This window comes from Anabrus simplex, chromosome 1 (assembly GCF_040414725.1).
Source record: "Anabrus simplex isolate iqAnaSimp1 chromosome 1, ASM4041472v1, whole genome shotgun sequence".
Taxonomy (NCBI): domain Eukaryota; kingdom Metazoa; phylum Arthropoda; class Insecta; order Orthoptera; family Tettigoniidae; genus Anabrus; species Anabrus simplex.
Window position 1 is genome coordinate 1,053,286,163 of NC_090265.1, and position 15,474 is coordinate 1,053,301,636.

At 43.0% G+C, this 15,474-nt stretch overlaps 1 protein-coding gene across 1 annotated transcript in view; it reads right to left on the reverse strand.

The window, feature by feature from the left end:
* LOC136857951 (synaptic vesicle glycoprotein 2B) overlaps positions 1–14,607 on the reverse strand; it is a 383,254-nt gene extending 368,647 nt beyond the window's left edge. The window contains exon 1 of the mRNA XM_067137082.2: positions 14,505–14,607. The gene's annotated coding sequence lies outside the window, so the exon portion shown is untranslated. The remainder of the gene's footprint in view (positions 1–14,504) is intronic.
* Positions 14,608–15,474: the final 867 nt, after the last annotated feature.

Below are 15,474 nucleotides of genomic sequence, written 5' to 3' on the forward strand. Positions count from 1 at the left end.
CACTTAAGCGACTGCAGCTATCGAGCTCGGTCTTACTACCACTACTAATACAATAATAATAATAATAATAATAATAATAATAATAATAATAATAGTCTATTCGAATAAAATATTAGTTTTTTGCCAGGGGCTTTACGTCGCACCGACACAGATAGGTCTTATGGCGACGATGGGATAGGAAAGGCCTAGGAGTTGGAAGGAAGCGGCCGTGGCCTTAATTAAGGTACAGCCCCAGCATTTTCCTGGTGTGAAAATGGGCAACCACGGAAAACCATCTTCAGGGCTGCCAATAGTGGGATTCGAACCTACTATCTCTCGGATGCAAGCTCACAGCCGCGCGCCTCTACGCGCACGGCCAACTCGCCCGGTAAAATATTAGTAGTAATAATAAACACATCGTAAATCTTAATATAGTAAAGTCACATAAACTCGATCTATTGTGGACTTACAGAGTTTCAAGTTTCGGAGTTTTACGGAATAATTCACAACTCATAATATTTTACTGAATTTTACTCTAATAAAACTTCTAGCAAAACACAGGACACAGAAAAGTACAATATACCCTAAAATAAATGAATGAATGAATAAATAAATAAACTAGAAATGACTAATTTTGTGTAGGAAAAAATGTCGTGATGCTTGACTATCTGTCGCACTCATTTTGTCTTCATGAAGCTTCGTCATGTTGGAGACGGAAAAACAAAATGTCCATAGCAGATGCACCTAGTTTCTCCATATTCCTTCAGTGGACTGTAGTCCTTTTCTGTGAGCCATCTTTTTTATCTGTTCCGGTATCTCCTATCTCTTCGTCTTTTAATTCACCTTCAATTTATGATAGTTCTCTTTCACTCCATCTTTACCAGTAACATCTTCGCAGCCTGACATTTTCTTCAATAAGTCCACTATTTCACAATTTTCTGACTCTTTCCTGCTTTCTTGAAATTCGTTTCCTAACGAGTCCAGCTAATTTCTTCAAGAACGAATGGGGCTTATATGATAATAAATAATGTTATTAGCTTTACGTCCCACTAAATATTTTTTACGGTTTTCGCAGACGTTGAACGCCGGGATTTAGTCTCGCAGGAGTTCTTTTGCGTGCCAGTAAATCTACCGACACGAAGCTGACGTATTTGAGCACCTTCAAATACCACCGGACTGAGCCAGGATAGAACCTGCCACGTTGGGGTCAGAAGGCCAGCGCCTCAACCGTCTGAGCAACTCGGCCCGGCCGGAAGAAGGGGGGGGGGGTGCTTATATGCTCGATTCCATTCCGAGATTCAGATATGCACCCCACTACATCTAACATGTATATTTTATTTAGTTTATCTCCACGGTCAAGACAAGAAAACAAAGAAATTTACGTCTGCACCTCTTCTTCAGTGCTTCCAAAATGTCCTTTTACATTGGCTTATACAGTGGACACGCCGAAGTTAGGTAAGGAGGGAGAAACATGGTTCTTATATCTTGACCAGCGAAAATAATTTAGCAATATAAAATAAAGAAAAATAGTGCCCCTCAAATTGTTGAGTTATCGGGAGTCGAGTTAGCGGGATTGTACTGTATTGTTGAAATAATGTCCATAGCGGCCTATAGACCTTCTTTGTGAACCAACTTTTTAACTGTTCCGTTATCTCCCATCTCTTCGTCCTTGTAATTCATCTACGTTTTTATTTTTTATTTTTGGTAGTTGATACTTCGGATTAGTGGAAGTTTCTCCCAAAATGAGTGGGTATAGTCGGAGAGCAAAATATTATTATTAAAATCGTTCATTTAGGATACATGTTTGTGTCGTTTCATTGCAGTAAAAACGTATTCTACGCTTTGCTAGTTGCTTTACGTCGCACCGACACAGATAGGTCTTATGGCGACAATGGGACAGGAAAGGGCTAGGAGTGGGAAGGAAGCGGCCGTGGCCTTAATTAAGGTACAGCCCCAGCATTTGTCTGGTGTGAAAATGGGAAACCGCGGAAAACCATCTTCAGGGCTGCCGACACTGGGGTTCGAACCTACTATCTCCCGAATACTGGATACTGGCCGCACTTCAGCGACTGCTATCGAGCTCGGTATTTCACGAAAACTGTTTAAAAATTAAAATCTAGATAGTAGCATTAAACAACATAATTGAAAGTGAACAAGTACCTTGGATTTGACTGAGAAATACTCTATTGAGGTAATTATGAAGATACCTTTCTGCAATTGTACAAGTGTCAACCCATCAATGAGGGCCGTAATAGCTAGACTATTAAAATAAGAGTGTTGACTGTAAAATGTTATTGGTTTTCCGTCTCACTAAATATTCTTATGGTTTTCGGAGACGCCAGGATGCCGGAAATTTGGCCCATAACAGTTCGTTTACAAACCGGTGAATTTACACGGGGCTGCTGTATTTGAACACATTCAGATGTCATCGGAGTATGAAGGGATCGAGCTCACCAACTTGAGTTTAGAAGGGCAGCGCTCTATCCTCTGAGCTACTAATCCTCCCGATTGTTTGTATGAAGAATAGTATAATTATAGGGGGCATGTGGAATACTAACCATTGTAGAAACATCTGTCTTAGTTCACTTCTTGGACAAATCATTTGGAAAATTAAATACCGTAATATTCATTCATACAAAATATGGACCTTGTTATAACAATTTCTCAGTCAACCTGCAAGTGAATTGTGCTTGTATTAAGCAAGATCTGCTACGCGCTGTAAAGCTCTCCAACACCGGCCTGACACGGCGCGGCGGTACTGCGCCGTCGACGAGAATAATATGCGTACAAGCTGTGAACATGGTTTCACAATAACGAAACTCCCTCTCCACAATCTGGCACACAACGTCAAGTTGACGTCTAAATTAGCATCCGAATGAATAAAGTCAGATGTCACGTTGACATTACTGTTCAAGGCCATTGACTTCCACGCAGAGGATACCTCGTCCATTCACAAAACCACACATTCGGTCCACATTCACCTAGGCACACGCCCTGCATTGTCCGCACACGTCCGTAGGCGACTTCTTTTGGGAGTTAGACATATCACTGATCAAAAGCCCGTCTGTCTGGAATGTGGAATATCGTGATGAAAAGTTTTACCACTGCAAGGGAATCATCGTGTAGTGCGTTCTAAGATGTGGCATGTTTAAAAATCCACAGCCTGTTTGCAGTCACTCGACCGGGTCAGGAATGGAATGAATGAGGCCACATCTAGCGGCGAGGATAGGAACTGTGTCGGCTGCCGAAGCTTGTTGAACTCCTCTGGGGCAATGATTAATGACTGACAGATGAAATAAAATGACATTGGAGAGTGTTGCTGGAATGAAAGATGACAGGGAAAACCGGAGTACCCGGAGAAAAATCTGTCCCGCCTCCGCTTTGTCCAGCACAAATCTCACATAGAGTGACCGGGATTTGAACCGCGGAACGCAGCGATGAGGGTCCGGCACGCTGCAGCCTGAGACACGGGGCTCAAATGTGTGGCATTGCGCTCAGAAAATATGCCGTAATAATGGCTTTCCCATTTTCCTATTTCATAGTTGATTATCTACGCTGTATGCTCAATAGAAAAAAAATGGTGTAAGTAGCCTTTACGAAAGGTGAAGGATCACACTATGTGTGTCACTCCAAGATCCACAACTTATAATTCATTAACTGCGTGTTAGCTTCCGTCGTATTTTTCGTATGGTCTCCTGATGCCTCTCGTTATTTTTTTTATTAATTAGAAATATTCCTTTACCAATATGTAACTGGCCCTTCCCGTTTCTTCAGAGGTCGCAAAATGTGTAGTCGCGAGCACCTGCTCTGACTCGTAATCAGTTGAGCGCAACGAACACATCACTACTTCCTCATCTTCCCCACACACAAGGGAAACATTCGGCTCTTGAAGGAGCAGCCGATTTATCCTCTCATTCTTGCTCAGCACTGAGTGGTTTACAGTATTTATTCTTGTGAGATGACTACCGTCCGCCTCTGTGGTGTAGTGGTTAGTGTGATCAGCTGCCACCCCCGGATGTCCGGGTTCGATTCCTGGCTCTGCCACGAAATTTGAAAAGTGGCACCTGGGCTGGAACGGGGTCCACTCAGCCTCGGGAGTCAACTGAGTAGAGGTGGGTTCTATTCCCACCTCAGCCATCCTGAAAGTGGTTTTCCGTGGTTTCCCACTTATCCTCCAAGCAAATTACGGGATGGTACCTAACTTAAGGCCACGCCCGCTATCTTCCCTCTTCTTTGTCTATCCCTTCCAATTTTCCCATCCCCCCGCAAGGCCCCAGTTCAGCATAGCAGGTGAGGCCGCCTAGGCGTGGTACTGGTCTCTCCCCAGTTGTATCCCGCGACCCAGAGTCCGAAGCTCCAGGACACTGCCCTTGAGGCGGTAGAGGTGGGATCCCTTGCTGTGTCCGAGGGAGAAACCGACCCCGGAGGGTAAACGGATTAAGAAAGAAAAAAGAGATGACTACTTTAGAAATGTTTATTTCAAAGTCTAAGTAAAAATAAAACCTAATTCACTGAAATGTGCATTTCGGCAAGAATGAGAGAACAAATATGTAATTTGAGCTAAAGGAGAAAATGTTAAACTGAATATAATCTGCTTCATCCTGAAATGTCTGGCTCCATGACTGATTAGCGTGGTGACTTTTGGCCCAGGAGGTCCCGGGTTCGATTCCGGCTGGGTCGTGGATTTTAACCTTCATTGCTTAATTCCAGTGTCTCGGGAGCTGGGTACGTGTGCCGTCTTCAGCATAGGCAGAGCCCCCTCCTCGCAAGCCGCCTATACGGCGTCAACTAGAAACACCTGCGCCCCGCCTCTTCGAAGGCCACACGTCATTATTAAATTATTCTGAAATTTTCCCAATAATCTGGAGTCAGCACCTTTTATGGATTTACGATCGAATAAATTTTCTGACGCCTACTGTATGTGGAGGAATGCATTCATTATTGTGTGTTTCTTTGGTAGATTTTTGTTTTTCTGTTTTCAGAATTTGCTTTACGTCGCACCGACACAGTCTAAGATAGGAACGGCTTAGGAGTGGGAAGGAAGTGGCCGTGGCCTTAATAGAGGTACAGCCCCAGCATTTGCCTGATGTTAAAATGATAAGCCACGGAAGTACATTTTCAGGGCTGTCGACAATGGTGCTCTATGCACTATCTCACAGATGCAAGCTCACGGTTGCGTGCCCCTAACCGCACGGTCAACTCGCCCAGTGTGGTAGATTGTAATATGATGTATTGTTCTTAAATGAGGATGTGTATTAAGACGAACACAAACACAACCTGACCAAGAGAACGGCCCGGGCCATATAAACCGAAGGGTTCACGCTGACCATGCAGCTATTTTCTAAAATATTAAGAAGATTGAACGGCATTGTTCCACATATCGAGCTTTCGAGACATATCTTCTTCTTCTTCTTAATCTGCTTACTTTCCAGGGTCGGTTTTTCCCTCGGACTGAGCGAGGGATCCCACCTCTACTGGCTCAAGGGCAGTGTCCTGGAGCTTCAGACTCTGGGTCGGGGGATACAACTGGGGAGAATGACCAGTACCTCGCCCAGGCGGCCTCATCTGCTATGCTGAACAGGGGCCTTGCGGGGGGGGGGAATATTGGAAGGGATAGACAAGGAAGAGGAAAGGAAGCGGCCGTGGCCTTATGTTAGGCACCATCCCGTCATTTGACCGGAGGAGAAGTGGGAAACCACACAAAACCACTTCCAGGATGGCTGAGGAGGGAGTCCAACCCTCCTCTACTCAGTTGACCTCCAGAGGCTGAGTGGACCCCGTTCCGACCCTCGTACCACTTTTCAAATTTCGTGGCAGAGCCGGGAATCGAACCCGGGCCTCCGGGGGTGGCAGCTAATCACACTAACCACTACACCACAGAGGTGGACTTTCGAGACATATGCTGACCTAAAATTGTTTTTGTTTTCGCACATTAATTTAACGTCTTTGTGGCGAGTGCGTACTTACTCATTTTGTTAATTTGTCTCCCTAAACATCCAAGTTTTAGAGAATCTGCTCTTAGAGCTATGTTCAAGTGTACTTTTATTTTGTTTTCTTTTCCAAAGTCACCATCACCACCATCATCAACTACAGATTTTTTCCCCCCCACATTTGTGGGGTCGCGGGTACAAACTGTGTAGCACGTGTGGATATGGACCTGTTTTATTGCCGGATGCCCTTCCTGACACCAACCCTATGTGAAGGGATGTAATCACTACTGCGTGTCTCTGTGGTACTTAAAAGTGCGGTGTGCTTTCTGAATATGAAGAGGAGTGTGTTGGGACAAACAAAAATACCCAGTCCCTGAGCCAGAAGAATCAATCAGGCGTGGTTAAAATCCCCGAAATAACCTGGAATCGAACCCTGGACCGCCTGAACCGAAGTCCTCAACGCTGGCCGTCCAAAGTGAACACATTAAAATCGCGAAAAGGAACCCTCTTAATAGATGCCACTCTTCTTGCTCACTTAGTTGTCGCTGCTTATGATTTAAACTCTAATTTGGATAGCTTTAATGTTATTTTTGTTTCAGGTAAAATAGAATTATTGAAGAGTAGAATGAACCACTGAACTTTTCGGGAAGGAGGGATGTTTACAGTCACCGTGTGTTGCAGGAGGCGAGAGCGCTGGTGTCGTGCGGGCAGTATTCTCATTACGTCACCGCTGTCATTCGACATTCATGTTTATTGTACCATCTCATTTTATCTATGTCCGGCTCCATGGCTTAATGGTTAGCGTGCTGGCCTTTGGTCACAAGGTTCGATTCCCGGCAGGGTCGGGAATTTTAATCATAAATGGTCAATTCGCCTGGCACGGGGACTAGGTGCATGTGCCTTCTTCACCATCATTTCATCCTCATTACGACGCGCAGGTCGCCTACGGGAGTCCAATCAAAAGACCTGCACCAGGCCTCTCCGGAGGCCACACGACATTCCACTTTTTTGTTCATTTTCTTGATTTTGAAATTTTATCCTCTCGTGGCTAAGAGCGACTGCTTCTCACCTAGAGGCTCTAGGCTGGATTATCGGAACCTACATTTCAAATGAAGTGTGGGGGTTGCCCAGCCGAGGCGGAAAAGTCGTGCTCTGTTCATACGGAAGGACTTAGGTTAAGTTTCCCGTCAGAAAGTCAAATAATTTAGGAACAAGTTTTCCACTTCCTGAGATTCACTTAGCCTAGATGGGTACCAAGTTTAATATCAGGGAGTAAAGATGGCCACAGAGGTAACTACTTTATCCCTGTGATTGCTTTTCGAGGCCTGTAAGGCGAATGCTTTATTATTATTATTATTATTATTATTATTATTATTATTATTATTATTTATTATTATTATTATTATTATTATTATTATTATTATTATTATTATTATTATTATTATTATTATTATTATTATTATTATATTAATGCTAGTGGTTTAACGTCACACTAAAACACTGAAAACCGAGCTCGATAGCTGCAGTCGCTTAAGTGCGGCCAGTATCCAGTATTCGGAAGATAGTAGGTTCAAACCCCACTGTCGGCAGCCCTGAAAATGGTTTTCTGTGGTTTCCCATTTTCACACCAGGCAAATGCTGGTGCTGTACCTTAACTAAGGCCACGGCCGCTTCCTTCCCACTCCTAGCCCTTTCCTGTCCTATCGTCGCCGTAAGACAAATTCACAGATTTATTTTTTCTTGATATTTCAAATATTTAAATCTTAATGTAAGGGCTGGAAAGGAGTTCGCTCAGCTTCGTGCAGGGAACTACGAACTGCTCGATGATGTAAGTGACAGTGAAACCGGTCAAGATAGCCAAGATTTACAGCTCAGGAAATCATCGTATTGAACACATGACACTCCATGATCTGCGGATCATCTGACTGGAGATACTGGCAGGTCCAAGACCTCTAATTGATTGTATCGACACTTCAGCTATTTGTTTACAGAGAGTGGGCATTTTAATCTCTCAAGGAGACAGGTCAATTAAGTTATATTAAGACGCAACACCACCCCCCGTTTTTGATAAATATAGACTTAAAAATTTCGCTTTGGTTTAAATAGATTTAAAGTTACACATATGTGTTAGGGATTATGTTCAGAGCTTGTGTGAACACGTAGGTCTCCCAGCCTGGTGACATGGGTTAAAGTTCCATCATTTACACCTGCTTTTCAATGATTTAGTACTTTATTCTTTCTATGTACCGGCAATCTTTTTACAATGTTCATGTCAGCGAGCATACGAATGTCATTGAGTTTATCTGCAACATTGTTCTCGTGCAGTGGATTAATAACAAACTAACACACGTCTAAACATAAATAATCTATAAAATCCGATGGTTTGACTTGAACCCAGGCCACCGGAAAGGGAGACCGACGCGCTTCCACAAGCGCGAAGCATACTCTATCACATAGTGTAACATTGAACCTATTTAAACCAAAGCGAAATTTTTAAATCGATATATATCAGAAATGGGGGGGGGGGGAGGGGGTGGTGGTTGTGATGGGGAGAGGACGTCTTAATATTTTGACTTGTAAATCTTGTGACTATGCTCTATAACCCCACAAAAATGAAGCGAATCCCAGATGACACGTGCTTAGTGTCTCCTTGTCAGATAATGCACTGTGCATTCTCCTTCAATATACGATATACATTCAGACTGGGTAATGTATTTCCAAATTTCAGAGGTATGTTATAACAGTAAGTCCAGATCCATTTCTGGTCAAATGTACTGTTTGTCTTCTGGGATGGCCTACAACAAATTGCATTGGCCTGTCTAAGACTCATCTTAGATTTGCCAATATGAGGGTGACTGAAGTATGAGTGATACTATTAGTAATAATACCATTCTTTATGCAGGCAGGCCTTGTGAGGAACAGTATGAAAATATGACTTGTAGAATCGGTTGGTGTGTACATTTAAATGCGCTTGCAGATAGACTAGCTCAACGAGGAAAGCAGGGTTAATGATATTGTTCCTCATTTCTCTAGTACGCCTTTCCCGTGACGCAAAGGCTATCTGGGGTACCAATCAAGTGGCTGTGCGGTTTGGGCCACGTAGCTATAGAGCTTGCATTCGGGAGACGGTGGGTTCGAACCCCCACTGTCGGCAGCCCTGAAGATGGCTTTCCGTGGTTTCCCATTTTCACACCAGGCAAATGCCGGGGCTGTACCTTAATTAAAGCCACGGTCGCTTCCTTTCCTCTTCCTTGTCTATCCCTTCAAATCTTCCCATCCCCCACAAAGCCCCTGTTCAGCATAGCAGGTGAGACCGCCTGGGCGAGGTACTGGGCATTTCCCCCAGTTGTATCCCCGACCAAATGTCTCACGCTCCAGGACACTGCCCTTGAGACGGTTGAGGGGGATCCCTCGCTAAGTCCGAGGGAAAAATCAACCCTGCAGGGTAAGCAGATTAATAATAAGGGTTTCTATTTCCACTTCAATCAATTGGGCAACATCAATTCAAAGTGCTGGCCCCAGGTAAATGGAAAAGAAGAACAAGAACAAGAAGAAGCTATTTTGCTTGGGTCACTAACACGACAAACGCTACCAGACTGTATGCCTGTTAGATCGATATATTGCATTCGGGAGATCGTGGGTTCGAACCCCACTATCGACAGCCCTGAAAATGTTTTCCGTGGTTTCCCATTTTCACACCAGGCAAATGCTGAGGCTGTACCTTAATTGCCACAGTCTCTTCCTTCCCACTCCTAGGCCTTTCCCATCTCAACGTCCCCATAAGACCTATCTGTGTCGGTACGGCGTAAAGCAAATTGCAAAAGATAAAAAATATAATTCACCTCCCTTGTAGATACATACAACAAACATTATATGTATATACTAAATTGTTTATGAGCAAACTGTACCTATAAGGAGCTTATACAATACAAAATGCTCATTCTTCCTTGTTTCTTTAAGTGACTGTACGACTTCATATCTACAACTTGTTCAACAGAACTAATTGCCTACGCGGGTTGGGACATACAGTTGTGAGATTGTATTCGAGTTCTTGTGGGTTTGAAGGTTACTGTCGGTAGCTCTGGAGATGGTTTCCGTGGTTGTCCATGTTCACACAAGGGAAATGGGACTGTACCTTAATTAAAGCCACGGTTGCTCCCTTGCTAATCTTAGCCCTGTTCTATCCCATCTTCGGCATAAGACCTGCATGTGTCGGTGCGACGTAAAACAAATACCAAAAATGTACTCATATATTAAAGCCAAAGGCGTGTATTAGGCGTACTAGACACGACTTAATAACTGAAAAACTTTGATAAAGCGTTGTAGCCGAGTGTCATAGTGAAGAACTTCTCACCAAGGCAGTCATGGTTCGATTCCCAGTCAACGTGAAGTCACGTCCCTATGGTTGGGATTCCACATAAATCTGGCGATCTTATGGCTATGATCACGATACCGACAATCCAGTAAAACGTTAAGCTTGCTATTCCTTGCCCAATTTGATGTATATACGAGTAAATATTCCATTAGTTTCTCAGTCTTATAGACGTACACTGGGATTTGAATTTTAGAAAAAATATCAGAACCGAGTGAGGTTCAAGTTTACGTAAGATGAGCGAGCAAGCTGGCCTCACGGCTAGTATCGTGTACCTGTATGTTTGCATTCAGGAGATGATGGGTTCAGTCACCATCGTCGGTAGCCCTGCACATGGTTTCCGTGTTTTCTCCGTTTTGACACCATGCAAATGCTAGGATAGCACCTTATTTAAGGCACTGGTCACACAGTGTTAGATGTTCCTAAACCGAAATATTGTGCTTGTTATTCGTTGGAAGCTGGATCCATGGAACTCATTAATCGACGTGGACCAGTCGGCATAACACAAGTATTGGGAGGTGGATGTGAAAGGCACATTTTCGTGTTATTTTTTTTACTTATTGTTACCTAGTAAGCTCTAGGAAACCGTAGAGTAAGCGACCGTGGCCTAAATTAAGGTGCCTGGTGATAAATAGGAAACCACGGAAAACCATCTTCAGGGCTTCCGACAGTGGGTTTCGAACCCACTATCTCCCGAACACAAGCTCCACAGCTAGGTGATCCAAACCGCGTAGCCTTTCGCTCAGTTTGTATGTATATTCCAGCAACAGAAATATATTTTACATTGCTAGTGAAATGTGGTGCACCACTGCCACTTCCCCTCAGCTCTCACGTAACGTTAGCTACACGTTTCTCACGAACCATAGCAATCAAATTCAGTATAATTTACTATTACCTGAAAACTGCAAGAAAGAAATGAAAAAATAGAAGATTCCCAAAAATATAGTATGACACTAACTACCTTTAAAATTTTAGATAGAGAATATTTTCTTGTTCATAGCTCATTTTAATATGGTAAACTAACTTTTTGTTCCACCGCAAGGTCTTTATAGAAGGCATGAGTAGGATTAACTTGCACGAAAATATGTCTCAAATATCTTCCATGTCCGTCTGTGTGATATAGTGGTTAGCGTGATTGGCTGCCATCTCCGGAGGCTCGATTCCCGGCTCTGCCACGAAATTTCAAAAGTGGTACGAGGGCTGGAACGAGGTCCACTCAGCCTCGGGAGGTCAACTGAGTAGAGGGGGTTCGATTCCCTCCTCACTCATCCTCGAAGAGGTTTTCCGTGGTTTCCCACTTATCCTCCAGGCAAATGCCTGGATGGTACCTAACTTAAGGCCATGGACGCTTCCTTCCCTATTCCTTGTCTATCCCTTCCGATCTTCCCATTCCCCCACAAGACCCCTGTTCAGCACAGCAGGAGAGGCCACCTGGGCGAGGTACTGGTCCTCCTCCCCAGTTCTATCCGCTCAACAACTCAAAGTCTCACGCTCCAGGACGCTGCCCTTAAGGTGGTAGAGGTGGGATCCCTCGGACTCAGAGTAAACGGATTAGAAAAGAAAGATAAAAACAAATATCTTTCATGAAAATTGTACCTAAAGCTGTGGCGAGAATTATAAATGTGATCTGTTGCTGTTTGCATCCCTATTGATCAAGTAAGTGATATGTCCGGCTCCATGGCTAGATGGTTGGCCTTAGGGGTTGCGGGTTCGATTCCCGGCAGGGTCGGGAATTTTAACCATAGTTGGTTAATTCCGCTTACACGGAGGCTGGGGGTATGTGCCATCTTTATCATCATTTAATCCACATCACGACGGGCAGGTCGTCTATGGGCGTTAATTCAAAAGACCTGCACCTTGCAAGCCGAACATGCCCTCGGACACTCCCGGCACTAAAAGCCATACGCCATTTCAGCTAATAGAGATGGATAGTTGGTAATATGCGTGTATTTGTCCTGGTTGATGTTAAATGGTGAGGAGACTTTGATAGTCTTAGGAACACCGAGCTGGATAGCTGCAGTCGTTTAAGTGCGGCCAGTATCCAGTATTCGGGAGATAGTGGGTTTGAACCCCACTATCGGCAGCCCTGACGATGGTTTTGCGTGGTTTCCCATTTTCACACCAGGTAAATGCTGGAGATGTACCTTAAATAAGACCACGGCCGTTTCCTTACTATTTCTAGCCTTTTCCTGTCCCATCGTCGCCGTAAGACCTATCTGTGTCGGTGCGACGTAAAAGCAACTTGCAAGTCTTAGGAACATATAGTTTCTTGTGTATGAGCCTACAAGCTGGAACTTAAAACATACAGGTTCCACGTCCTGGTATTCTTGTAAAGTTATGAGTAAGTTTTGCTTTAAAGATGAATTAATTTCTTTTAATGCAACTGGCGGAATTATTTTCATTTGGCTGATTGTAATGTGACTTAGATATGTTAGCAGGACGCTATATTTTACCATTTAAAATAAGATTTTGCCCTTAATTAGTGCTTAGAAACTGTAGAAAACATTGTAACACATAACTTAGATTCTAGCGTTGAAGATATGTGAGCAACATGGTCACCTATCGTGAAAGTTCTCCGCAACAACTTGGTTTATCTGTATCAAGAATTCCCTGCATGAAATTTCATGAACATCATGTCACTCTGAAACTGAATGCGTTATCTTTGATTTTGTTAATTTTTCAAAATTTTTGGAACCTCTCAAAATCTACGAGACAGAAATAAACGAGGCTCTGGTATTTGTTCTGTCTGTAACATTCCTACAACTCGCACACCACACACTGTATTTTCGCACACTGCAATGACATGGAGTTCACTCCCCACAGAAGATGTTGCCCACCCTAACAGGAAAGTCCGCCATGTAAGGCTGTAAGAGGCTGTATAGGCAGACGAAAATATTATTATTATTATTATTATTATTATTATTATTATTATTAGTATTAGTATTATTATTAAAGACATACATTGTTAACTTCAAACGAACCATCATATCGTAAAAATGAGCCATTCATTTACAAACCGGTATTTAAGTGAAAATTGTAAAACATTAAACAAAATTTCCTTTTATTGAGAAAATAATTCACGATAAATGAAGATGATATTCTTTGATAATCAATTTAATATAAAGATATGCCTGTCATAAGTGATTCTCTATAGTCTGCACACAATTGCAAGAATATATTCTTTACAATAATGTATTTTAAAAATACACTTTTTTTTGGGAAGGCACAGTTCTGAAATCCCTGGAATAAGTGAGGAAATCCACACTCAGTACGGCTGGGAACTGACTTAAAAACCGTCGATAAGACGGATATGGTTTTAGTGGCAGGTAATAAACTTTGTAAGACTAGTTGCATAAGGAGATTGTTCTTTCATAATTAACTCCAGCAGTGTGTGAAAATACACGTATACCTTGATTATATGCAAACCACTGTTTACATAGCTACAACCTTCGAAAAGTTCACGGATTCTTCGACCGTTTAGTAAAGGACAGACTCGATCAATGTCATGATTTGAATCGATTAATTGTTACGAAATCCACGGTACGGAAAGTCTGATACTGGAAACACAAAATAGGACTCTTTTTGACGATAGTGACGAACTTTCTGTGAGGAGACTGCGCCAGAAGTATTATAACGAAGAACATAAAAACCTGTTCAAAAGAGTCTTTGTCTACTCTTAAATTTCACGTAGTTTTTACGAATAAAATAGAGACACTTGTGGCTAAGAATACTCCATATACAAGGTCAACAACATTAATATATTGTTTTCTAAATATATTGCTTTTTGACTACTTATACTGTTCTGGAAGGGCTATCAAACTACTGAAAACTGGAAATATGTTATCAAAAAACCTTACCGAAAATTATTTTGTAAGTAACCGATTTTATGTGGATCAGATAACTTTTCACAACATATACATGTTTTTTTCGCTTAGAAAAAGCAGAAAATTAACCATTTCTTGCATTTACCTCTACTGTACGTTCGAACGCACTACATGAGTAAATATAAATCTTCGGCAATTTGTATGCTATTATCGCTATTATTTACTTTTGAATTTCCCCTAAACATTATATTTAAAACATAGGTACATATCTTAATCTCCTTCCTTAACCATGGAGTACTGGTTCAGTTCTAGTGGCTGAAACTAAAGTAAGGCACTTCACATCACAGAATCACTAGCACAAGACACAGTAGAGACGGCGTGCGGGCACTGGGTACTCACAGAAGATGTGGTGCTGAGTAGCGCGCTGAGGTGGTCCGCAGGGTCCGCTGACACGAGAGGCACTGAACAGCTACGGCAAGGCTGGCTGAGGAGGCGGGCTGCGCCAAACATATATACCGCCCCGCAGCACACGTCACCTGACCTCCACAGTGCTCTACTGTGTCATATTTTGGCAGACAGCCGTCTCCTCTATCTTATTTACCTGAACTGAATTGTCTTCTATAGCACTTTCCAGCCGCTAGATCCTCACAAACACAATGTGGTGGACAATCATTTTGACGAACTTTTGCAAGACTAATTTATATGATTAGAAAATCAACACCAATTTGGATCTCTCGAATAGGCTTAGTAATGGAAGCACCGAGCTCGATAGCTGTAGTCGCTTAAGTGCGGCCAGTATCCAGTATTCGGGAGATAGTAGGTTCGAACCCCATTGTCGGCAGCCCTGAAAATAGTTTTCCGTAGTTTCCCATTTTCACACACGGCCGCTTCCTTCCCACTCCTAGCCCTTCCCTGTCCCATCTTCGCCATAAGACCTATCTGTGTCGGTGCGACGTAAAACAACTGGCAAAAAAGTATTAGAAATAATAATAATAACAATAATAATAATAATAATTCTTTCTCTCTTTCTTTCTTTCTTTCTTAACCCGTTTACCCCCCTGGGTTGGCTTTTCCCTCGGACTCATCGAGGGATCCCACCTCTACCACCTCAAGGGCAGTGTCCTAGAGCATGGAACTTTGTGTCGGGGGATACAACTGGGAGGGATGACCAGTACTTCACCCAGGCGGCCTCGCCTGATATGCTGAACAGGGGCTTTGTGGGGGATGGGAAGGACGGAAAGGATAGTCAAGGAAGAGGGAAGGAAGCGGCCGTGACATTAAGTTAGGTATCATCCCGGAATTTGCCTGTAACAGAAGTGGGAAACCACGCAGAAACCAATCCGATGTTGGCTGAGGTGGGAATCGAACC